Source organism: Sus scrofa, chromosome 2 (assembly GCF_054392235.1).
Source record: "Sus scrofa isolate SSC_HxYL_T2T_F1_AM1 chromosome 2, Sscrofa_HxYL_maternal_Yorkshire_Landrace_v2.0, whole genome shotgun sequence".
NCBI lineage: Eukaryota > Metazoa > Chordata > Mammalia > Artiodactyla > Suidae > Sus > Sus scrofa.
In genome coordinates, this window is record NC_139384.1 from 129,758,740 (window position 1) to 129,784,297 (window position 25,558).

Here is a 25,558-nt window from a genome sequence, read left to right on the forward strand (position 1 = left end):
CTTGTGCTAATAATATCTACTTGTCTCTTAAAAATCGATCAATTTTTAATATAAAATTTTAATTTATTTATTTTTAAATTTTAATATAAATTTTTCTTGTAAGAGAAAAGCAGTAGTATCTATGAAATCTTGAGTTCAATGTGTATGTTTTTCTGATATACCTGCAAAATAAAGGCAGAATATTAAAATAAAATATGTTCAACCCAATACCATCTAACATCACCTCTAGAGTGTGCCGCTAATATTTCACATTCTACACCTTGAGAGCCAGTGCAAGTGTTGCTGGAAAAGACCAAGTAAATGTGGGCGTTGCACCAAACTAATAGCCACAGGGATCTGGGGACCGGGAGAATGTATTATAAACAACTTTCATTTTTCTCCATTACAGATGTCTGGGATATTTGGGGTTTTATCGTGAGCACACAGAGCCTTTGTACTCAGAAATTAATAAATATTTATTTCAAGGTTTCTCTGTCTTGGATTACCCGTCAGAGAAACAAATATCACTCTAACCAGACCTAAGACGACGTGAACAAACAGCAAATGCATCACTTCTGAAACGAGGCCCGCACAGAGCTCTAGCTGCAAGGTGATGGCCACCGTCTAAATGTCGCAGGCAGGACTGGCATGTGAACCTGAAGGATGCATCTGTTCGCGTGGACGGCTCAGTAATGAAGTACGCTGCCTTCCACAACACTGGGAGTCACCAAGAAAATAAACTCCTATCAGGACTGGGGAGGATGTGCTGCTGAGCGCCAGGCTGCCCTTTGCAGGGAGCAAAGGCGTTTACTGCTGCCCTGGAAGATCATCGCCTCCAGCACTCAGGCTGGGAAAATCAGAGTCTGTACCAATGCAGCAATATAGCAATGGGAGAAAGGCTCAAAGGAGTGAGGGAAGAGGCCAGCGATCCGCTGAGTCTGTACAGCTCCGTGCTCCCCCCTTCACCACGACCCCTGCACAGAGGACAGAGACTGGAATTTTCCACCGCTGCAAACTCTCTCCCTTCTGCACACAGACAGCTCTGCTCTGTTCGCTGCATCTCTAACCTGAAATACCATGTTAAACAAGATGGGTGATGACACAGAGGAGAATGTGTGCCTTCCCCTTCCCCTCCGGCTGCCACTGAAAATTCCGTCAATGGAGTGAGTCCCAAACCATTGTTACTATGCGAAGGTGGGCATCCTGATAAAATTGCACATACAAGTGCAGTTGTAAGACAAACAACATGAATTTCTTCCCATCTCAATTAAACATTTCTGTATGTTATGCAACCAGATACACCCAGGACTTGAGGTATAAGATATTGGCAAGTGACCAAAGAGGAATGTATGATAACAGCAAACACCTAGAAAAGACTGGCAATTCCATAGTCAAAACAAAGTTGCTGGACTCCCCACTGTGGCCCAGTGGGTTAAGAACTCTACTAGCATCCATGAGGATGCTGTTCCATCCCTGGACTCGCTCAGTGGGATAAGGATCCAGCATTGCCACAAGCTGTGGAGTAGGACAGCAGATGTGGCTCAGATTTTGCCTTGCTGTGGCATAGGCTGGCAGCTGCAGCTCCAATTCAACCCCTAACCCAGTAACTTTCATATGCCAGGGGTGCAGCCCTAAAAAGACCCCCAAATTTTTAATAATTATTAGTTAAATTGCATATTACATAGCTATTCTATGAAAGTACATCTGTACAAGAATTTTAAAGTACATAAGTCCTGACAAAATATGGTAAGGAGCTGGTGGTCTTTTGAGTAAAATTTCCACGAAAATAAATATGAAAAAAAATGATTAAAATAAGAGAAGGTTTCTCTTACATACTGTTGTCATCATACAAAATTACTCTATTAATTAAATTAACCTGACACTGTCATCCTTAAAAGTCAAGTCAAGACAAATACAGTTCTTTCTCAAACATCAACACTTAACCACTCTGATTTACTAGAGCACAAGAAGGGGCCTCCAACTTCCAGCCCCCTCTGGTTCTCACCTTAATTGCTTCTGGACAGAAAGGCAAATCCTAAGAGGTGACCACTTCTGTGCTCTGGGTTGCAAAAAATAGTTATCTGGCTTTAAAAATCTTTAAATGAGATTATCCTCAAAAGACAAAAAAAAAAAAAAAAAAAACAGTGTTTTTATTCTCTGGAAATGTTCTCCCATCTGTAGAAAATTAAATGAGACACAGCCATCTCATTAGAGAGGCAAGTTAGGGGTTTACTGACCTTAGATAAAAGTTAAAACACACTTTCAACAAAATATAATGTATGTATAGTCGATTTCCTTCAAATGTTTTTGCTCTTGTTTTATTTTAAAAACCAGTTCTAGAAAATGAACTAGAGCTTGACAACCACTCCTTCATTCCAACATTTATGACTCACCCTACTACGTGTCTGGCTAAGAGTTGGGGACTCTGAACTGGATGACGTCAAGATGTATTGACACTAAAGTAAAAGACAGGGGAACACGTAAATAATTAGAATGCATCGAAATAAGTGACATAAAAATATATGTGGTCAATTTCTATTCACTGGGCACTTAGGGGGTACATCATGCTGACATCCTCATATTCATTATCTCAGTTAATTCTCTTACCTCTTTTTAACTATGTATCACTACTGAACTTATTTTACAGATGAGGTAACTGATATAAGGTAAGGTACTGAACCAAGATTACTCAGTTATCAAGGGCTCAGCCAGAAGTGGACCTCAAGTGTCTTTGGCTCCAGTTCTGGGATCACTGGCTGGACTGGGAGGGAGTGGCAGGAAGTGCAGTGAGGTCAGGTCAGAGAATCCTTGGATGTCATGTTTAGGATTCTATTTATCCTTCAGTCAGGTGGGAGCTACTGAAGTACCACAACCATGGGAGAAATTTGAAGAAAATTTCTGCATCGGTGTAGCTAATTGTAGAGAAAGACACTTGGATCAGGTTGCCTTCTAGGCTATGGCTATAAACTCAAGCAGGGCTGGAAAAAAGGCAACAGAATTTAGTGACTGGATGTGTAAAGTGTTGGATGGAGACTCTAAATACCATGACTTGAGCACCTGAATGGACCAGAAGTAAACAACTGTTACAGGGAAAGAGCAGGAAGAGCTTTGGAGCCCTGGTGTTCGAGGGGGACAGTGGACAAGTATGAGGCCTCGTGGGGAGCATGTTGAACTTAACCTTTGTGGAAGAGACATCCATTGGGCAACTAGAACTATTACTCCAGAGGGAAGCAGCAAGAACTGCAAGAAGACAAATTAAGAAATCATCAGCTGATTAAGAAATCAAGCGCGGAATAACTCCCCAAAAAGACACAAGGGAGGTTTCTTCCACCTCTCATATCTTAACTTCCTTTCTCTCTGATTTTCCTCCCCTTCTTCTGTCTTTAACTGTGTTAACTTATCAAAGAATTATGGTAGGTCAAAGCACCCTCCAAAGACTCCTGCATCTTCGTCCTCAGAACCTATAATGAGGTGCCTTATATGACAAAAGGGTCTTTGCAGAAATGCAGAGCTGAAGGATACGGCCTCCACTGATTCCATTCCGTGCCAGCTGGATGCCTCCAGCACAGGTAATGTGAATGTTAGATGAGCCTCTCCTGGTGGCAAGAGTGAAGATTTGAGCATGAGCTTCAGGAGACAAAACAAAAAATGTTCACTAATTTCGGAAAGATGAACTCCAGGTGGTCCTGCCCAGCTTCCCAGAAGTTGGGGCTTGGGTCCAAAGCTACAGCAAACAACAAGGGAGTACTCTGCCTCCTAGTTGTAGGTCATCACCCCCTTGTGTATTATATTCATTTTTCTCAAAAACTAAATGGGGAGAAGCAATCAATTATGGACATTCCTGAATCCCATCACATGGCTCCAATTCCCTCATCACTTTCAATAAGCAAGTAGTAAACCTGAAATTCCAGACTTCTAGCAGGAATACAAACTAATATGAAACACGATTCATTCAAAAGACCTCTGACTCCTTTAGAAGAAATCCATATACATAAACCCAAAGCATCCTCCTGATGACCAATACTGAAAAGCACAGTTCTCACAAGGTCAAAGGAAGACACCTGGTGACTTCCACACACTCCATTCTTCACAGTAAAAGTAAGTGGTAATGCATCCTTCCTCCCCGCAAATGTGCTTTATCATTGAGTCATTTACAGTGGTTCCCAGAAGGACACATAAGCTATCAGGGAGTTCTCGTCATGGCTCAAGGGTTAACGAACCCGACTAGTATTCACAAGGACATGGGTTGATCCCAGGCCTTGCTCAGTGGGTTAAGGATCAGTGTTACAATGAGCTGTGGTATAGGTTGCAGATGCAACTTGGATCATGCGTTGCTGTGGCTGTGACATACACAGGCCTCAGCAACAGCTCCAATTCAACCCCTAGCCTGGGACTCTCCATATGCCATAGGTGCAGCACTAAAAAGACAGACAAAAAAAAAAAAAAAAAAAAGAATTGGCTGCCAGCCCAGGGGCTATTGGATTTCTCCGCCACCTTAGCTGAAGGATTCTACAGGCAAATTCTTTCAGGGCGCTCAGTGACATCAGAGGTTACATAAAGCAAGCATCCAAATAAATGATTATTTAAATTTCCTATAAGACCATCAAAGCCCAGTTCCTGGTCTGGGAGAGGGGAGGAGATGGAAGGATCTGAATATTCTGTCTTTGGCAGGTGACAGCTTATTATTAAGAAAGGCAAGGTGTCAAAGACTTGACACTTTTTATTACCCCTTTCATTGACTTCATCTACAAGCAAATGCACTTGACAGCCTTGTATCGGAGAATACCGGGTCACATACCTAAGAAGAGAAACCAGTTCAGGAAATAGATTTATCCTCCAAGCTTGGATGAACGTGAGCTCATTGCAAAGGGGATGCCAGTGGGCTGGAAAAGGATATGCCTCTGAAATGAGCTCAGATTGACAGTGTTTATAGGCAAGGGGAAAATGCTCACATTCTAGTGTGTTTGAGGATGTCAGCAGAGGTGGACTCAGTCAAGGGCAGAACAGCTGGAATCTGTCCAGACCACACAGTTGTTTGGGATGGGGAGTGGGGCAAGGAGGAAGGCCTTCAGTTCTCTGACATGTTCACAGTTGGATAGATGCAGCGCTTCTATGTCCAGAGGCATTTGAGGCAGCCACTGGGCATCTCCACAGATGCATAATCAACTGGAAAAATTTCCATAAATAATCAATGACTCCTGTCTCCCCTGGTGGACTTACTCACAGAGCGCTAAAAATTAGGCTCTTGTCCAGAAGATTTTCTGACTAGTCAGAAATCTGACCACTCCTGTTAATAGATGCAAACTATTGACTTTGGAATGGATTAGCAATGAGATCCTGCTGTGTTGCACTGGGAACTACGTCTAGTCACCTATGATGGAGCATGATAATGTGAGAAAATAGAATGTATACATGTATGTGTAATTGGGTCAACATGCTGTACAGTAGAAAAAAAATTGTATTGGGGAAATAACAATTAAAATTTAAAAATCTACTTAAAAAATAAATAAAAAGCAAAAAAAAAAAAAAAAAAAAAAAAAAGAAAGAAAGAAAAGAAATCTGACCACTCCCAGCCATTGTCCTGGTGTTACAGCCTAAGGAAAGGGGACTTTTAGGAATCTTATTTACACATAAAATGGAATTTGTGGAGACAAAAATCCTGAAGGTCTCAGGTGGCTACAAGATCAATATATGATAAATGTACATTAGAGTTGATCAATCGATCAATCAGTCTTCAAGAGCATTCACATTTCCTCAAGTACAGTGGATGAAACATTGAATGATGTTTCCATTGTTTGTTCTCTTCCCAGAAACTCATTTTAAAAGAGTCACCATTCTTTTTTTTTTTCCCACTGTACAGCAAGGGGATCAAGTTATCCTTACATGTATATGTTACAATTACATTTTTCCCCCACCCTTTCTTCTGTTGCAACATGAGTATCTAGACAAAGTTCTCAATGCTATTCAGCAGGATCTCCTTGTAAATCTATTCTACGTTGTGTCTGATAAGCCCAAGCTCCTGATCCCTCCCGATCCCTCCCCCTCCAATCAGGCAGCCACAAGTCTTTTCTCCAAGTCCATGATTTTCTTTTCTGAGGAGATGTTCTTTTGTGCTGGATATGAGATTCCAGTTATAAGTGATATCATATGGTATTTGTCTTTCTGGCTCATTTCACTCAGTATGAGATTCTCTAGTTCCATCCATGTTGCTGCAAATGGCATTATGTCATTCTTTTTTATGGCTGAGTAGTATTCCATTGTGTATATATACCACATCTTCCAAATCCAATCATCTGTGGATGGACATTTGGGTTGTTTCCATGTTCTGGCTATTGTGAATAGTGCTGCAATGAACATGCGGGTGCATGTAAAAGAGTCACCATTCTTTAAATCTTCTAGCTCTTTGTTAAACATGCACCTCTATGTTCACTGCAGCACTATTCACAATAGCCAACACATGGAAACAACCTAAATGTCCATCAACAGACGAATGGATTAAGATGTGGTGTATACATATAGAATGGAATACTACTCAGCCATAAAAAAGAACAAAATGATGCCATTTGCAGCAACATGGATGCAACGAGAATTCTCTAGTGAAGTAAGTCAGAAAGAGAAAGACAAATACCATATGACATCACTAATGTGGGAATCTAAAATATGGCACAAATTAACCTATCTATAAAACGAAAAGAGATTCACAGACACAGAGAACAGATTTGTGATTGCCAAGGGAGAGGGGGGAGGGGTGGGAAAGACTGGGAGTTTGGAGTTAATAGTTGCGAATTACTACATTTAGAGTAGATAAACAAAGAGGTCCTACTGTACACAGGGAACTATGTCCAGTCTCTTGGGAAGAATATGATGGAAGATAATATGATAAATAAAAGTGTGTGTGTATATATATATATATGATTTACAATGTATATACATACACACACATGTAAATGTGTATATATATATGACTAAATCACTTTACTGTACAGCAGAAATTGACAGAACATTGTAAATCAACTATACTTTAATAAAAATTAAAAATAAATAAAGAGAGTCACCCTAGTGTGCCTTCAGCTGCTGATAAACTGAAAACTCCAGCTGAAACTACCACAGATGACACTGAAATGTGTTCACTTTAAATAAAAGCAGTTCCGAAATCTGGCCATCCAAGGCCTGTGATTCACTTGGCTTTGTCCCTCTCCATGTGTTGCCTTCGTCCTCCAGATGGCTGGGAGAGATCTAAGCTTCACATCCAGACACAGAAAAGTCCAAAGCAGAACTGTGCCCCTTCTGATGGCTTCCACTGAGGAAGGGGGAAACCTCTCCAAGAAGCCCCCAGCCCTGGGGATTAACCAGACCTGTGATCTGATCCTTCCCCTAAAGAATACCGCACAGAAAGAATGGGGTTCCCAGTATTGTCAGAGACTGATGAGTATCCACCACTAGGGCTGCAAGTAGAGACAGCTTCTCCTGGAGCACATGGATGGATGTGTGAAAGAAGGATGGTTGCCAGAACAAATGCAGCTCTGCTGGGAAGGAGAAGGAGGAAATGGCTCTCTGGTTGGCTGCCAGAGGTGCCTGCTCCAGGCATTCATCAACTTTCCTGTATGCAAGGGAGGGTGACAGAAACATGCTCTGAGAGGTAAGTTGCTTAATTCAATTCAGAGCCCATTTCTAAGCGAAAGTTTACAACTAAATATCTCTGAAAGTTAAGGGTCCCTTCATTCGATATTCCTGACCAGATTATCACAGAGCAGAGAGATCTTTAGGTCAGGTCTAAGCTTTGGCAGCCTCTGCCACCCTCAGGACCTCCACGGCCAGCATATTCCAGGCATCAAGTGTGAACCTCTGCGGAGGCCTCCAGCAGCAGCCTGTGGAGAGTCCTGAAAAGTAACTCATACAAAAACAATGGAGAAACAAGAGTTGTTGGCTCAAAGAAAGAAGATAAGGGTGCACAACTGGTGCCTTCTAGACTAAAAGATTAACTTGTCCTGTGTATGTCTAGATTTAAAAGCTGGATACTCTGAGCACAAGTTTCAGGAAAATAACATTTAGTGCAATATAAGTTTGAAGTTATCAACAACCAGAAATGCCCAAAAATAGTGTGAGCTCTCATCAAATGCAAAGAAGTCCTTTTCACTAAAGGAGCTCGAGTAAGGCAGGTGACAAGGAAACCAGGAACCCAGGAAAAGGAGAAACATACTCAAGGTGTTGTAATAACAGTATGACCCATTTTGACACCAAGCATAATGACATTATCTTAGAACACTCAATGAGTGCTTGATTGTCATGTATGGCATGCACTTATTTTAAGTTTTTTCAATCTGAAAAATATCTTCTCTACTAAAACTTTTAGCCAGGAAGCTCCTGTACATTAATGAAGTTAGGAGATGGATTCATTTCCTCTGTGTGTCTGTGTAAGTTGGCAAAGAATGGCCAAAACCAAACTCATCTTCCCCAAAGTCCCCACCAACTCTTGACTTCCCTCCCTCACCACCATCCTCCTTGTCACCGAGGAGTAAGTCTTGGAGTCATGGCTCCTTTCCTCTCCCTCCTCACCTGCCTCCGACCAGCCAGCAAGCAAGCCCTCTGAATGTAGCCTCCACCATGCCTCTCACATTCATGACTCCCTTCCTTTCTGAGTGATCCCCCAGCCTGGTTCAAGAGGATAATTACCTATCTCTTCAATTTAGGCAATAACTTCCTAACTTGTTTCTCTGACCCAAATGCACTTCCTAAAGTGCAGTTTCAATGACATTATTCGTCTGCTCAAAAATTTCCAACAAGTAAGGGCAGCCAAGCCTCCAGAGACACACATTATCTGAGAATAGCAGGGTCTAATTAAGGTACAGCCCACACATCCGGAGTATGGGGCCTAGTGGGGACGGCTGTAAACCTGTGACTGCTGTAGGTCTGCCACTCTTCCCCCTTCCAAATGGGAATATAAAATGGCTCTGCAATTATCATTGAGGGTTGTGGGCAAAAATCTTATCTCTTTAGTTCACAGGACCAAGGAGACCACTGACCCAAAAGAAACTGTTGCGGATCACTGGGAGGTCCTAGACTCAGAGCTAGGCAGAGTGGCTGGATTCGTTTGGATTGTTTCCCTTGAAGAGAAGGTAACTGTGATCTATTGTGGAAAGATCATTGGAAAAGCAGACTAAGACAATTCCATGTGTTGAAAAAATCCCATTTAGTATCCTTTTTCCTGAGCACACAGGAAGACCACATTTCCCAGCTGCCCTTGCAGTGGGTTGGGGCAATATGACTGGATACTAGCAAATAGGCTGTTTGCAAAAGTCAAGTAGGACACTTCCAAGCCTGGCTCTTAAAAACATCTTGTAGTTCTATATTTAGGTTTTTTAAGGACCCTCCATACTGTCCTTCATAGAGATTGCAACAATTTACATTCCCACCAATAGCATAGGAATGATATCACTTAGCTGGGGAAGCTAATAAAAATGATACAAAATAACTTATTTATAAAACAGAAACATACTCACAGATTTCAAAACCAGCCTTATGGCCACCAAAAGGGAAATCATGAAGGGGAGAGAGAAACTGGGGGAACAGGACTGGCATAGACACACTACTACATATAGAATACATAATGAGCAAGCACCTGCTATATAGCACAGGGACACCTACTCAATATGCTATAACAGCCTATGTGAGAAAAAAAGAACATATAAATATGATTGATTCACTTTACTCCTGAAACTAATACAACATTGTACATCAACTATACTCCAATAAAGAAAAAATGTTTTAAGTTAGCACATGGCCATCGTCTACATGTTTTACCTTAATCACCAAAAACTGCCATTCTTGACCAAAAATGAATCTCGCCAAGCTTGAGGCTTTTCCTTACTTCATCAAACATGGAAAAAGCAGAGGATACCTTTTCCCTTAAATACGTGAAGACATTTTTACCAAAGAAATTCAAGTAAAAAAGTAGCTCAAGTCGTTAAAAAAAATTTTTTTTGTTGTTGTTTTGAGCAGCTCAACTTTAAAACTCACAAGGAGGAGTTCAGAATAAGGAGACTAGTCCTTACTAGTGTTAGACTATCTTTAATTTTTGGTTTAAAATGGTGAGTTTTCAACATGTGTAAATCATCAAATCTGATTATGGGAAGTAGCAAAACTTACTAACCCAAAGATGAGTATAACTTGAAAAATGGCACTGATTTGTTCACAGAGAGCATCGTATGTATCTTTAAGTAAATACCAAAATCAAAGGAAAAGCCAGTTCCTTAAAGCACAGAGGTGGTGATTTTTAGACTGAATTGTCAGGCTACAGTTATAATTGACCACAGCAGAGACTCCCCTCTGTGCTTGTGTGTGGTGCTATGAAGCCTCTTTGTATTGCCCCTTAGAATCTTAACCCCCATGTTACCAGAATTACATTTAACTCCATATTCCATTTCAAACTTTCAAGTAGACATAGACAAAGACTAACAGAAGCAAATCAGCACATGAGGCAAAAAAAAAAAAAAAAAAAAAAAAAAGAGTTAAGCAGAGATAAAGTCACAAGAATAGAGAGAAAGGAAGAAACTGGGGGGAAGAATAAGACAAGGGAAGGTGGGTAAACAGAGAAATCCATTATCAGCATCCCTCATGGGACCAGGAAAGGAAATAGAAGGAAAAGGTAAACAACTAAGAATGGTCAAGTGGAATCTGCTGGGCAGAAACGTTTCCTGAGTCTGATGTTTTATGAAAAATGACCATCTCAGGCTTTTGTTTCTGTCTTATACCTGGTAGGACCACAGAATGTGGGAGTGGGAAGGTCCCAAATACCACACCTATCCCTATCTGATGCAGAAATTTTTTTTTCTTTTAGGGCTGCACCTGCGGCCTATGGAGGTTCCCAGGCTAGGGGTCAAGTTGGAGCTACAGCTTCTGGCCTACACCACAGCCACAGCAATGGAAGATCCGAGCTGCATCTTCGACCTACACCACAGCTCATAGCAACGCTGGATGCTTAATCCACTGAGCGAGGCCAGGGATCAAACCCGCAAACTCATGATCACTAGTCGGATTCATTTCTGCTGCGCCACACTGAGAACTCCTGATGCAGAAATCTTCCTAAACATCCCTAAAATGTTTTCCTCCAGAACTGGAGATTGGGCATCCCAGTATTATTAAAATTATGAAATTTCAAATTTCTCCTATGAAATTATCAGAGTAAGACTGATAATTTCTTGCTTCCTTCCGACCTTCCTTTCATTCCTTCCTTGTTCCATCCCTCTCTTCCTTCCTTTCCTTTCTTTCTTCCTTCCTTTCCTTTTTCCCCCTCTAATATAGGGGGCTTCTCAGCAAAGTTACAGACTTCCAGATTGGGAAGTATAAGTTGAACACAGTCAAAGAGGGGAGGACTAACCAAGAGAACTTAAAAAAAAAAAAATTAGCAACAAAATTCACTAAAATACAGGGTTGCTTTCACGGATACTAGGTTTAGGGAAAGAGGTGGACCTATCCTGGACAAAAGCTTTAGCTGCTGTTAATAATTCCTCAGGGAACTTGTGTTCCACCCTTGACCCCCCTGCTCTTTTCGCCCCTAACACTCTGTGTTGGCTCTTACCTCCTGATCCTCACTCTACTGGGAAGACTTAACCTTCCTTATTGGCAACAAGGACAGGGTGATGACAGTTGTCACTGACCCAATTCAATTCACAAAAGCTACTAGAACAGGAGTATAAATCCTATATTCTCCCAGTCTGGGGGTTTCATCAAAATCAAGTGATCGCCAGGGAGAAAGAAAGGACAACTCAAATACACAAAAACATTCTCCTGCGAGTTCCTGTTGTGGTGCAGCAGAAACGAACCCAACTAGTATCTATGAGAAGGTGGGTTCAATCCCTGGCCTCACTCACTGGGTCTGGGATCCCGCATTGCCGGGAGCTGTGGCATAGGTTGCAGATGCAGCTTGCTTCTCAAGTTGTTGTGGCTGTGGTGTAGGCCAGCAGCTCTAACTCCAATTTGACCCCTAGGCCTGGGAACTTAAAAACAAACAAACAAACAAAAAACCTCCTTATTTTATGGATACCAAGCCAGCAAGAGATAAGACAGGTTACAATATGAAAGGAGTTCCAAGAATGAAAACTCAATTTTGCCCTTTGTTTACAACTCCAAGACCACTACCCCTTTGATCCCACTCTGACCACACCCACAACCCTCCCAAATTCCTTTCTAGATCCTTCTCTGAGGTGGAGCCAGTTGGACCAAATGCTGTCCTTTGATAACTATTTTTTGATTTTTTTACATTTGACTTGTCTTCTTATAATATCATTTTTCAGGAAGAAACCTCTAATCCCATTAACCAGGGACCCAGCAGGTATCATCTTCTCTCTATTAAGACCTCTGTCCGGGAATTCCCGTTGTGATGCAGTGGAAATGAATCCAACTAGTATCCATGAGGATGCGGGTTTGATCTTGGGATCCAGCGTTGCCGTAAGCTGTGGTAGAGGCTGGCAGCTGCAGCTCCAATTTGACCCCTAGCCTGGGAACTTCCATATGCTGCAGGTGCTGCCCTAAAAAGCAAAAAAAAACCTCTGTCTTATCTGGCCACTTTGAGTATTTATGTCATCCTTAGATTTACAAGAATTCAGTTCCAAGAATTCTTTAGCCTGCTCCTCATTATCTTGGTGAACTGAGTATTTCAATCTAACTTTAAAAATCCCAAGTACCAAGGTCCACTTCCCCCATTTTTTAACAAGGTCTGTTACCAAATACCAAACAGTAACAGCGGTAGATCCGCATACCACTATTGCTTCTATTTTGACACAACAGATGTCCTCCTCTTTGTCAGAATCTATCACTCTGCCGGAGCAAACCCATCCAAGCATAGTGTCACTATTGTCTTTAAATGGATGATAGCCAAGTCTTTATCTGCAACACACATCTTTCTTCTACATGCCAGCCTCAATTTTCAGCTCTTTAGCTGACATGTTCCTGAGCCTTCTTGCTTAACTTGGCCGCCCTGGGAAGCAGAACCTGAGATGGAGATTTCCACGTGGTCGTTTATTGAGGGTGTCCCTAGGTATTCCTGCAAAGGAGTGAGGTCCCCAGAGATGGGCAGGGAGAGGTTGAACCGTGATGCAAGCCCAACAAAGGCTGAGTCAGTCCCACAGCAACAAGATGAGCCTTCAGATTCGGGCTTTGTATCCGGAGATCTCCCAGCCACTGGTTGTAAGCTGCCCCCAGGAAAGGAGCATAAACTTGAGTGCAGCAGTTCCCTTCAGGGCAATTCCCAGGGAGGAATTCAGCTACCAGCCATGGCAGCCAACTTCCCAGACAGCTGGGGAAATGAATATCTAGCAGCTTTACCTCCTCCTGAGGACTAGAGGCAGCTGCTCCTGCTGAGACTGTGACTTCTTCGCTTGCCTCATGCTATCTTGGCATGAGAAGCCTCAAGTAACTAAGTGTAGTCATAGCTTGAAGTTTAATAGAGACTCTTCTTGACATTCCTGATGGAAACCTGTCCTTCTGGGAGCCAGGACTTTTTTTTTTTTTTTTGCTTTTTAGGGCAGCACCTGAAGCATATGCAAGTTCCCAGGCTAGGGGTCCACGGAGCTGCAGCTGCTGGCCATAGCCACAGCCATGGCAACTCGGGATCTAAGCCACATCTGTGACCTATGCCACAGCTCACAGCAACACTGGATCCCGGACCCACTGAGCAAAGCCATGAATCGAACCTGCATCCTCATGGATTCTAGTCACATTCATTTCCACTGCACCACATTGGGAACCCCCAGGAACCAGGACTTCTAAATGCATGGAGCCCAGCGTTGTAGGGACAAGAAACAGAAATTCCCCAAGTGGGTCTCAGGAAGGGATGGCAAGAGGGTCCACCTTGTACTTCTCCCCCCCTTGGTTTCCAGACTCATGTTTTCTAACTTCTCAGGATATTATCGGTTGCTGGTTTAGAAGAAATACTACTTCCTGGAGGATAAGCCCATCCTCGCAAGGTGTTATCTCAAAGTTGGTGCCACAGCTGTGCCTTTGAAAGGCCTCTCTGCTGCTCTCTTTGGCTGCAGCTTCTAGGTGGGACGGGATGTTAAGGCTGGAGGTGCAGCACGTGATGAGCACAGCAGGTCCCATGGTCAGGGATGTACTGCTGCACTTCTTTTCTGTAGAGTAGGTCCAGGTGGTATATCACAATAATGCATCCAAACTGAACTCATCCTCATTTCTACCCCCACGCCCAATCCACTCCACATCCTGTTTTTCCCATCTTGTCACAAGCAGACTGCCAGGCTGCTCAAATGGGATGTTCCCAGGCAGGCAGTGCCACAGCCTGTGAAGCCCTGGCACCTCATCCTCTCTGGCACACGGTTCCATATCCCAGAATATATTCAAAGCCTCCTCCGGGAGCAGAAATTCCTCTCCAAGATAAGTGGTTTTTAATAGCATCACTACATAGAAACAACAAATATGTTATACAGTAGGACAAGAAATCAGATGAGTTTAAAAAAGAAAAGACAACTTCAAATAAACGTGGTTTTAGCTGATTTGGACTGGAGGTCCAGAAGCCAGGTAAATGGGTGCACTGTCCTTAGAAATTATTTAAGAGAGGGAGTTCCTGCTGTGTCTCAGTGGTAATGAAGCTGACTAGTGTCCATGAGGACATGGGTTCGAACCCTGGCCTCACTCAGTTGGTTAAAGAATCCAGCGTGGCCATGAGCTGTGGTGTAGATTGCAGATATGGCTTGGATCCTGCGTGTCTGTGGTGTAGACCTGCAACTATAGCTCCAATTTGACCCCTAGCCTGGGAGCTTCTATATGCCACAGGTGTAGCCCTAAAAAGGCAAAAAAAAAAAATAAAATAAAATAAGGGAATAACTGGTTTGATAATTAGCACTGGAGTGATAATTAGGAAATTTGAAATCTAGAATTGGATTTTCGATGAATAGTGATATAATTTAGTTAAGACATTTAACTTATGTCCTCATTTTCGCATCTCTGACTCTACCTACTAATTTCTATTCAATGCCTTCCTTGGATGTCTCAAAAGCACCACAGACTCAACATGTCCAATATCTACTTCATGATCTTTCCCCAGTCCTTTTCTAGTATTTCCAGTCTCTGCAAATGGCACTACCACCCGTTCAGGAGCACTGATCAAAAAATTAAGAATTCTCCTTGACATCTATTTCTTCCTCAATCTTTATATTAAATCCACAATCAAGCCCTGCTAATTTTACTTTCCAAAATCAGGATGGATGACTAGAATTCACCCATCCTGTCCATCTCTTCAACTACCACCAACACCCGCCACCCCAACCCTCATCCCAGCCACTTCTTTTCTGGACCAGTTCAGGAACATCTCAACTGCTCTACTTTTGTATACTCTGTCCCACCCCATCCTCCTGAGATTCCAGACAGTAAGTACAAATGCCCCACATATGCAGACAGACATAGACAGACAGACAGACACATACACACATCAGGTGAACCCAATATAAACAGATTAAGCTTCTCAATAACAAATCCCAAACTATCACCACAGCCTCCTTGTTTAACATGACCTAAGAGACAAGATACAGCCAGGCTACTGCTCTCCTCTCCAGCCTAGTCTGAAATCAAACCCCCACTCCCTCTGTCTTCTGAAAATGTTCCTCTGTTATGCACTGAATTATCCCTCACCTCTGACCTACAGAAAATTCAGATGTTCAAGTCCTAACCCCCAGCATGTCAGAATGTGATTGTATTTGGAGGCGGGGTCTTTAAAGAAGTAATTAAGGTAAAACAAGATCCTATGAATAGGTCCTAATCTGACATGATTGATATCTTTGGAAGAAATCAGGACACAGTCACACCGAAAATATAGACGTGTGAAGACACAGTGAAATGATGGCCACTGAAAAGCCAAAGAGAGGCCTCCGAAGAAATCAACCCTGCCGACTCCATGACCTCTGACTCTAGAACTGTGAGAAAATAACTTTCTGTTGTTTAAGCCCCTCAAGCTATGAAGCTTTATTATGGTAGCTCTAGAAAACATCCCCCCAAGCAAAAGTCGTAAATCACATACAAAAATGATAGTTATTAATTTCTGGGCACCAGCCCTGTGCCAAGATCTACCCTTGGCCCTTGTTCTGTTATCCCACTGTTTCTCTGACAAAACCACTGTGACTTGTGAGAAGGAACCTGAGAAGTTCATGGATTTGCAGAGACCACCCTGGCTCTGCTTTTCCACACAGGCCCCGGCTTTCTGAGGAAAACTTGCTCACTATTTCTAGACCTCTCCTGGACAACCTGGACTATTGCTTAAAGCATGAGCATTCTAAAAAGCCATGTGGTGAGTTCTCTCGTGGTGCAGCAGGTTACAGATCTGGCATTGTCACTGCAGCGGTTCAGTCAGAGACTGTGGCACAGGTTCAATCCCTGGTCCAGAAACTTCCACCAGTTGTGGGTGTGGCCCAAAGACAAAGCTATATGGGAAGTTGCAGAGTGGCTCTCGGCCCAGCTGGTGGAACCCAGGAATTTACTCTGATGGCCGTGGAGGGAAGAGGAAGGAAGGAAGGATAGGGGGTGGGGGTGGCGGGGTCCTTGCCTTCAGGGAGCTCTGCCATCTAGATCACGTCTCCCACCCACCCTCCATCCTACTCTTTCTGTTTACCTGAAGGCAGGCCCTCCTCCATGAAAGGACAGCTAAGTGGCCATGTAAAGCCATCAGAGGAATGAGATACTGTGTAAAGCTGAGCCTCCATGGGTGCACTTACATCTGTTTCCATCCTGCATTTGCCTGGGAAATTCCCCTGCTTTAAGGTATTGCTTGAAAGCACAGCATTTAGAGTTGTCTCATCTCAATACTACTTCTATCTGTGGGAATTTGAGCGAGCCATTTAAATTCTTTAAAACCAGTTTCCTCACTCGTAAGATGAGTAATTATAATAACTTTATCATAGGAAGATTGTAAAAATTAAATGAGATAATACGTGCAAAACACTCACATAATACCAGCAAGGAGAAGGCTTAAGTAAACAGTATCTCATCAATAGAATGAGAAAACACACTCCCACACGAGGTCTGTCTCCAAAATGGCAGCATAATTTCTTACTTGTTTGGGGTATAATCTTGCAGTGGACACTGTCCACATGCCTCCCATATCCGCTCAGTCTCCTTTCACTTTTCTGAGTGCCTTTCCCCTCCCCTGCCCGCTGGCTTCTCTGGTCTCTGACAGTTTGCACCTGCACTTCTCTTAGGTGCTACCCCAGGCTGATGGATGGGGGTACAGGAGTAGGACAAACTCAGAGTTCCCTGGTGGGGTCAGATAAAAGATCAATCTTTGCCTGAAATGTCGTCCTTGCTTGACTCTCGCCACTTCCCTGTCCTGCCTCTCCACTGCCTCACCCGTTTCTCCTGGGAATATTTCCTCAATAAACCTTCTACCCATGGACTCCTGTTTCATGTGCTTCTGGGGAGCACAGCCCAGGAAGGATCCCTTCCTTCTCCCTCCTTCCGGGAGGAAGATTGACAGCCTTTTCAAAGCTCCAGCTCTGAACCCTGCAGAAGAGGTGGAATGGTGGGCTTGAGGAGACGGGGTCTAGGCATTTAACCCTTCCAGGTTCAGGAGACTGGTCCTTCATCAACGCAACCAGTGAGTCAAAAAGGATGTGGGTCAAAGTACTCTGTTTTGAAACCATCATATTGGAAAATTGGAAACCTGAGAAATAAATGTTCTTACCTTTTTGGCTTCTTTTTCTGAGCCTTCGCACTTCCATCCATGAAGCTTTTATACTAACCATTTTATCAAGGAGATTATGGGAATGCCTGTACTTGTATCTTAAACATTTTTTTTTCTTTTTAGGGCTACACTCGAGGCATATGGAAATTCACAGGTTAGGGGTCGAATCAGAGCTACAGCTGCCAGCCTATGCCACAGCCACAGCCCAAGCAATGAGGGATCCAAGTCTCATCTGCCACCTACACCACAGCTCACAGAATGTGGTGGGACATGGCATGAAGACCGGTGTCACAGGCCTAAGGACCAACAAGCACTCTCCCGGCCACCACCCCCTGCCTAACTGGATCCCCACCCCCACCCCTGAGAAGCACCACCCTCCCTCCCTAGCAGGTTTGCTTGGCATCTGAAATCCGGTTCTTTCCAGGTGGTCCTTCCTGGTGTCAGCCACCTTCAATTTCTGGTATTACCTCCAAGTGCATTTTATCATGAACGGATACAAAGGGTGTGGGGCTCTGATGGTGGAAGGGAGCTCCAAACACAGAGGGCAGAGGCTTTCAGCACAACATGGAGTAGTCAAACCATCAACAATCAGTTTCCAGTGATAGCGACTGCGGGGCCATGTTGAGGAGCTGTGAATTGTACCCTCTCCTTTCTTAGCGTAAATAAAAAGCACTCTTGCAAGTCCCTTCCTCTGGTTTGCTGGTAAACCACTTATCAAGAGACCTCCAAGCACTGGATTTTTTTTTCCCTCTCATGCATAGCATTCAGTATTTACGCTTTATAAAAAAAAAAATGCAACTTTGCCAACAATACTAACATAAATGTGAAGGACTCTCTCTCTACTGTGAATAACATCTGCGACAATGAGGAAAGTTCAAGGGAAAAGAGCCTCAGCTGTAGCCCTGCAGAGATGAAAGCGAATTCAGGAGAGGGAGTGGACCTTGAGATTCCGCAATCTTGAAAGGCAGCATTATCTTTTCACTCCAGTCCGTTTAAAATCCTCACATGATGTTTCAGGGACAGGAGCATGAATGAGTCAGTGAAGCAAGTCACAAAAACCCCAGATGGACCCCCAGCCCTGTCTGTATCCAGCTGACCCAGAGTGTCCTTCTGCTTGAGCCACCCCAGCACACCCAGCTGAACCCCGACCACCAGAGGGGAAGGTCGAGATTAGTGAAGACTGTGCTGCTCAAGAGACAGAGGGAAAGGAGACAAAACAAAAACTGTCTGAAGATACCACTTAGTCAAATTCATTAGAAGTTAGAAAATAAGAATAAAAAAAAAACAAAAAAAGAAGGGCAGAGGCTTTTTCCACCCCAAAAGAAAGGCAGTACAGAGTTGCTTGAGGCTTATAATAGCATTTAATTTTTATCTTGAACCAAAGTCACTCCTTTTTACTCTCAGTTTAAAAAAAAAAAAAAAAAAAAAACAGCTCAAAAAGAGAAAGGAGATTCAAATATCCTAATTTATAGCGTGTTTGCTGAGGCTTCCCCATGATGAGACACACACACACTACAGTTCACTATCCATCTTCAACAAAGAGACTGCCCATCTCGGGGGTTTTCCAGGCCGCTTGGCAACCCTGTACTCAGCCATTTAGCTCAGCCCTTTCTTCTCACTCCCCACAGCAATGTCCAGCCAACCTTGACACAGGTGGTCCAGGAGACACACCCAGCTATGTTCCAGGGCACTCTGCTGGGATAGCCAGCACAGTCACCCACACTGATGCTTTCCCTCCCACTCCGCCCATGATCCAGAGTCACGTGATAGTGGGATGCAGCAGGGGCACCCTCCATAAACGTGGTACCACGTACCAGGGGTTTACGCAAAATCATCAGGCAATGGGTCAAAAAAAAGGCATATGCTTCTCCACCCTGTGTGAGCTTGACTGGAGCCCTCTGCCCCCAGAGAAAATAAATTTCAGAAAATCACAAGCTTTCTTGCCCTGACAATGAGGAAACTAATGGAAGAAGATGACAAACAAAGATAGCAAAGACGCAGCAGCTAAGGATGTCAGGGAAAACTGTGGCTGGGGTCAATGGTTTAAAATAAAACTTGGAGGAAAGAAAAAAAGGAAAGGTAGCCAGCTTAACTGCTCAAGGCTTTGAGCACCAACTTGACCTTGTCCAGTTCATACAGGGGCATCGAGGGTCAGCCTCTAGAGCACCACAATGATACTCTAATCCCCACTTATGGAGCACTCCTGGCACACCAAGCACTGCTTAAAATGCTTTATCATTTTTTTCTCACAATAACCCCACAAGGTTGGTACTTTCATTACCTCCACTTCACAACCGAGGCTCAGAAAGTTCAAATAAATTGCTCTGGATCACACAGCCAGGAAGCACAGACCTTCAAAACCAGGACTGCCCACCTCCAACCAGGACTAGGCCTTGTTCATCTCTGCAGCCTGGCCACCACCCCAGAATGTCAGGAAATGTGGAACCGAGATGACACAACACAGCTGCCTCCAGCTCACATCACTCGGGCCCAGGTGTGTTTACAACACCTGCCTGCTAATCATGATGATCAACTAGCAGGGGAGGGAGGGTTGAGGAGAGGACACAAGCCCCCCTCTGTTCAAAGAGTAAGTAGACCTAGGCCAAGTGGTGTCCAGACCCTTCGGTGGAGCAGAAGCACAGACTCCCAGAGTGGGGCCAGCTTCCAGCTGTCACATCCACAGAGCTTAGCATTCCTATAGGCCAGGGCAGACGTTGTGACACTCTGAAGGGAGAAATGAGAATCCCTCTTCAAGGAGACCTACCCTCCACTGCAGGGGGGCAGGGGGCTGGTGTTCAGGAAGCACATAAAGGCGGCGAGCTGACAAGGGACAACCTGCAAGAGGCCACAGCTCCAGCCAAACCCCACTCCTTGCCACAGCTCCCCGGAGATGCTACATCAGGGAGCACAGAAGGCGCCTGAAAGGCCAAGGACACACAGCGGTGGCAGCAGAGGCCCCAGCAGACTCAGCAGATGCCTGATGAAGAAGTGAACAAGATAAGGGATTAAGAGGTGCAAACAACTCTGTAAAATAAATACGCTACAAGGATATATCGTACAGCACAGGGAGTACAATATTTTATAACAACTAAAAATGAACCATAACCTTTAAAAATTGTGAATCGCCATGTTGTACACCTAGTTATATAACATTGTACATCAATTATACCATAATTTTTTTTAAAGTTCTATGAAAAAAGGAAAAAAAGAGTGAACAGATTGCAAACAAGATCCGAGACCTGGATGTGTCTGCCTCAAAGCACTGCATGAGGTGGATCATTGGCGTTCTGCTCGCCTAAAGCAGGAAGTCGGGGCCAGGGTTCTATGTGGGCACTGGCTCTAGAAAATTCATTTCTATAAAAGTGAGAGATTTAAAAAGCGAGGTGCTGGAGTTGCCACCATGGCTCAGTGGTAACGAACCCAACCAATATCCATGGACATGAGTTCAATCCCTGGCTTCGCTCAATGGGTTAAGGATCCGGTGTTGCCATGAGTTGTGGTGTAGGTGGCAGACGTGGCTCAGATCCCTCATTGCTATGGCTGTGGTGTAAGCCAGCAAGTGCAGCTCTGATTCGACCCCTAGTTTGGGAACTTCCATAAAAAGACCCCCCCCCCAAAAAAAAAAGAGGTGCTTTGGAGTTTCCTGGTGGCTCAGCAGGTTAAGCATCCAGCACTGTCACTACTATGCCTCTGGTTACAGTTGTGGTGAGGGTTCATCCCTGGCCTTGGAACTTGCGCATACCACAGCATGGCCAAAAACAACAACAACAAAAAACCGAGGTGCCTCATCTGAGCTCACACAGGTCAAAGAGAGAAACAAGGTAAGAAGTCCAATCTCTAGGCGGCCCTCCACAGGCTCCCCTCCCCCCAGGGTTTCCACATTTTCCTGAGCATAGAGTCATCTGGGACACTTGTCTTAAAAATATCAGTTCCTGGGCCTCACTTGGCATTTACTGAATCTGAGTCTCCAGGAGCCAAGGCATGTGTATTTTTCATAAGGACTGCAGGTCCTTTTAAGAATAGTGATGGGAAAAGCAACAAAGAGTCCAGGACCTTCTTGCAAAGGCCCTGACATTAGACACTCACCCGCTAAACAATTTTGAAAGCTATTATCCAACTCAAATGAATATTTAGTGGTTTCAGGTTTTTAAAAAAAATTAAAGTACCATACAATGCAAAAGTCATCTTTGAAAGAAGAATAGCAATTCAACGAAAATGGACCACTTAGCAATTATTTTTCAAAGCCAGATGCTTTTGAATAAAACCGCCAGCTGAGCAGAAACGGAAGGCTTGTTCCCTTGCATCCCATGTGCTAATAAATGCGCTAATAAAGAAGACTTATTTGGAATGCAAATAAATGTCAAAGAATAAGCTCACTCGAGACCTGACTGTATTTTGAGAGACTGTGTTCTCTTAGGAACATTAGACCTGAAATTAAGAAAAGTAACTGGGGAGTTCCCATTGTGGCGCAGCGGAAGCAAATCCGACTAGGAACCATAAGGTTGCGGGTTCAATCCCTGGCCTTGCTCAGTGGGTTAAGGATCTAATGTTGCCTTGAGCTGTGGTGTAGGTCGTAGACTCTGCTTGGATTCTGCGTTGCTGTGACTGTGGCCCAGGCCAGCAGCTGTAGCTCCTATGTGACCCCTAGCCTGGGAACCTCCATATGCTGCAGGTGAGGCCCTAAAAAGCAAAAGAAAACAAAACAAAAACAAAAATGAAACAAAGTAACTGAATCCCCTGAGGAAATAACCATGAAAGAAAGATCTTGATCCTGGGCCTCCTGAGGAAGGCTGCATCACCCAAGTCCTACCAGAGGGTAGATAGCAGACTCTCCATTCTGTCTAGTGGCTGGCCTGCAGGAGGCTGGGGGAGGGCTCTCTGAGGAAACAGGCAGGAGAGGGTGATTTCAAGTCCTTGGGCTAATAACCATGTGGAACTATGTGTCACATTAACTATGTGTCCTTGGATAAGTAATTTAAACTCTCTGAGTCTTGGCTTCACCACCTATAAATTAGGGTAATATTGAAAACTCACTTTCAGGATCATTCTAGATATAGCCAAAGCTCCATCAGTATTCACCAGTTTCGCTATTACTTTTATTGTGAAGTCTCAGTGTTACTCATCTTTTTAATTAGCACTGGCCTGGTGTGGTCACCCACCGCTAAAATATTTTCTCTTCCTGGCTTCCAGATTTGCCTGCAGACCTGAATTTTCCTCCAGAGCTGGTAACATCATCCACATCAGCATCACAGCTTTTTAAAAAAAAATCTCTCAAGGGAGTTCCCTGGCAGCCTAGTGGTTAGGACTTAGAGCTTTCACCACTGCGACCCAAGGTTCATTGCCTGTTCTGGGAAGTGAGATCCCACATCGAGGTGCTGCAGACTGAGGCAAAACAAACAAACAAAATCTCTAAAGAATTCCCTGGTAGTTCAGTGGGTTAAGGATCTGGCATTGTCACCACAGCAGCTCCAGTGGTACAGGTTCAGTCCCTGGCCCTGGAACTTCCACAGGCCACAGGCACAGGCAAAAAAAATTAAAAATCAAAATTAGACAGAAATAAATAAATTTAAAAATCTCTCTCCAGGCAATAGGTTGCTCTGAGTTGCCCTGGGATAAATAAGTGCTCTGAAGGGGAGTGGACTGGATTTTTGCATATTTATGCTAAAATGTCAGATCTTATAGGTACACTTCCTATGAATGGGGTTCCTTCACTCACCATTCAGCTAAGTCTTACTTTTCCTTTAAAACCCCCAAAGGGAGGCCTCAGAATATTCACTGCTCCCCATGGTTATGCCAACACAGAAGAATGCCAAGGGACAAAAAGACCTGTACATGCTCAGAAAATCGTTTCTGCATTTCCCCAGTGAACTCACATACTCTGTTTTATTTCATTTAAAAAACAAAATAGGAGTTCCTGTTGTGGCACAGCAGAAACAAATCCAACTAGTATCCATAAGGATGTGGGTTTGATCCCAGGCCTCACTCAGTGGGAGCTGTGGTGTAGGTCACAGACACTGCTTGGATCTGGTGTTGCTGTGGCTGTGGTGAAGGCCGGCAGCTGTAGCTCCAATTTGACCCCTAGCCTGGGAACCTCTGTATACCTGGGGTGCAGCCCTAAAAAGCAAAAAAAAAAAAAAAAAAAAAAAAAAAAAAAAAAAAAAAATTAAGTAAGAGACATTCACATTCTACTGATAATCTTATCCACCTCCCAGCTTACCCTCTATCTTCTCCTACCCCCCGCTGCCCCAGGAAAATACAAATGAAAACATATTAAGACCAAGTTGACTCCAAACTGGCACCACTTTCAGCATTCCCTAAAGAACAATGAACTCAGTAGTTGGGCAGCTACCAAAGATAAGAAAATTACCAAAGTAAAAAGACCAATGTCTGTCCCGAAGCAGGCTGAAAATCCCCTGCCCATCTGATTTATTTCACTTTTCATCCAGATGATTTGGCATCATGGAGACACAAGGTTTTAATCTGTTTATATTTCCTGCCTTCAAAGGCAATTTAGAAAAGATACATTAAAAAATTTTTAAAGCTTATGTCTTAATGAAACTCCCATCACCCAAGTCTTGTTACTTAGATTTGGCATCCCAAACTCTTGAGTCTGATACTTGAATTCTTTCACCAACTTTCCTAGACCCCTAAAAGGTGGAAGTTTCACCATATTTCCTTCTTCTCTTGCAAATATTTTCCAATGATGTTTTAAGGTGGTAAATAAACTGTTATAGAAATTGTCTGAATGGCATCGCCTTATTGGAGACCAGGTGAGTCCCTTTGGAGTCATTCATCTTCACGCTGCTCTGTGAGGGCACACTGTAACCATAGCCCTGCTCCCAGCCCAGTCCTTAGGAACTGCTGGTCCAAAGACAACAAGAACGAGGGTGTGGGTGGATTTCTATGAAGTCATCACCATAGCCAGAGAAGCCAAGTACAGGCTGTGCTCAAGGTGGGTGAAAAGCTTCTTTGGACTCCAAGTACAGCACACTTCACTTTCATGAAACATTACTGGGATGTTCTCAGACAATCAATGATGCATTTGATTCCCACCCTAAGATGCCCAAAAAGGCAGTGATGAGAAAGTCTAGCAGTTAGCTAGCATATACCAAATCCATGAAAATCACAGGAAGTTTAGTTCTTCAACTTGCTTGCTGTTTTCAAGCTCAAGGAACATGAGCTTCTGTTTCTGTTTCTCTTCAAATAAATTAAACCGCAGACTCCAGGGCCTACCACTAGAGCCATCTTATTGCTTCTTTCTGCTTCTCTTGGCCTACAGTCTTGCTGTGGGGGTAGGATGGATCAGAAGAGCTACCACTCCCCTGATGGAAATAACCTCACTGAGAATATGAGAAGAATTCTTGGTCGTTTTTCTAAAACCGAAATGAGCACTTGATGCTGGGAATAGAATAAGTATTCTTACTGTTCTATCTCAATTAATGTACTCTTGCCTTGCCAGGAAGTAAAATTTATAATATGATTTTAAAGCCGTAAACTAGATTAAATATCTCTAAATTTAATAACTGGCTCCACAAGCAAAAACAATAAGGGAAAAAAATAACAACAAAAAAAAATCAATTCTAAAAAATTGTCCTACAGTTAAGACTCTAATCTTCTCGCCCATTCTCTCTGGATGGGAACAATGCTGGGTAGGCTGACGTGTTAGCTATCATTGGCAAGTGTATTCTAACAGAACCCAGGCAGCCCCTGGAACAAAAATCAGTTCATTCATTTGGTAAAAGGAAGCACCCAGCCCTCCTAAGGTCCAAGTCATTTGAAACTCTTCCATTCCCCATTGAACTTGTCAGCTCAGTTGGCACAGGGAGTGAAGACATGATAAGTTATAAGAAACAAGATTCACTTCCCTACTGCTCTTCAATATGTCCTTTTCTCTCC

The 25,558-nt window shown here is 43.5% G+C and overlaps 1 long non-coding RNA gene across 5 annotated transcripts in view; it reads right to left on the reverse strand.

Moving 5' to 3' along the window:
• The window catches only part of LOC110259442 (uncharacterized), a 425,304-nt gene that overhangs the window by 373,288 nt on the left and 26,458 nt on the right, over positions 1–25,558 (reverse strand). The gene's annotated exons all lie outside the window — the stretch shown is intronic.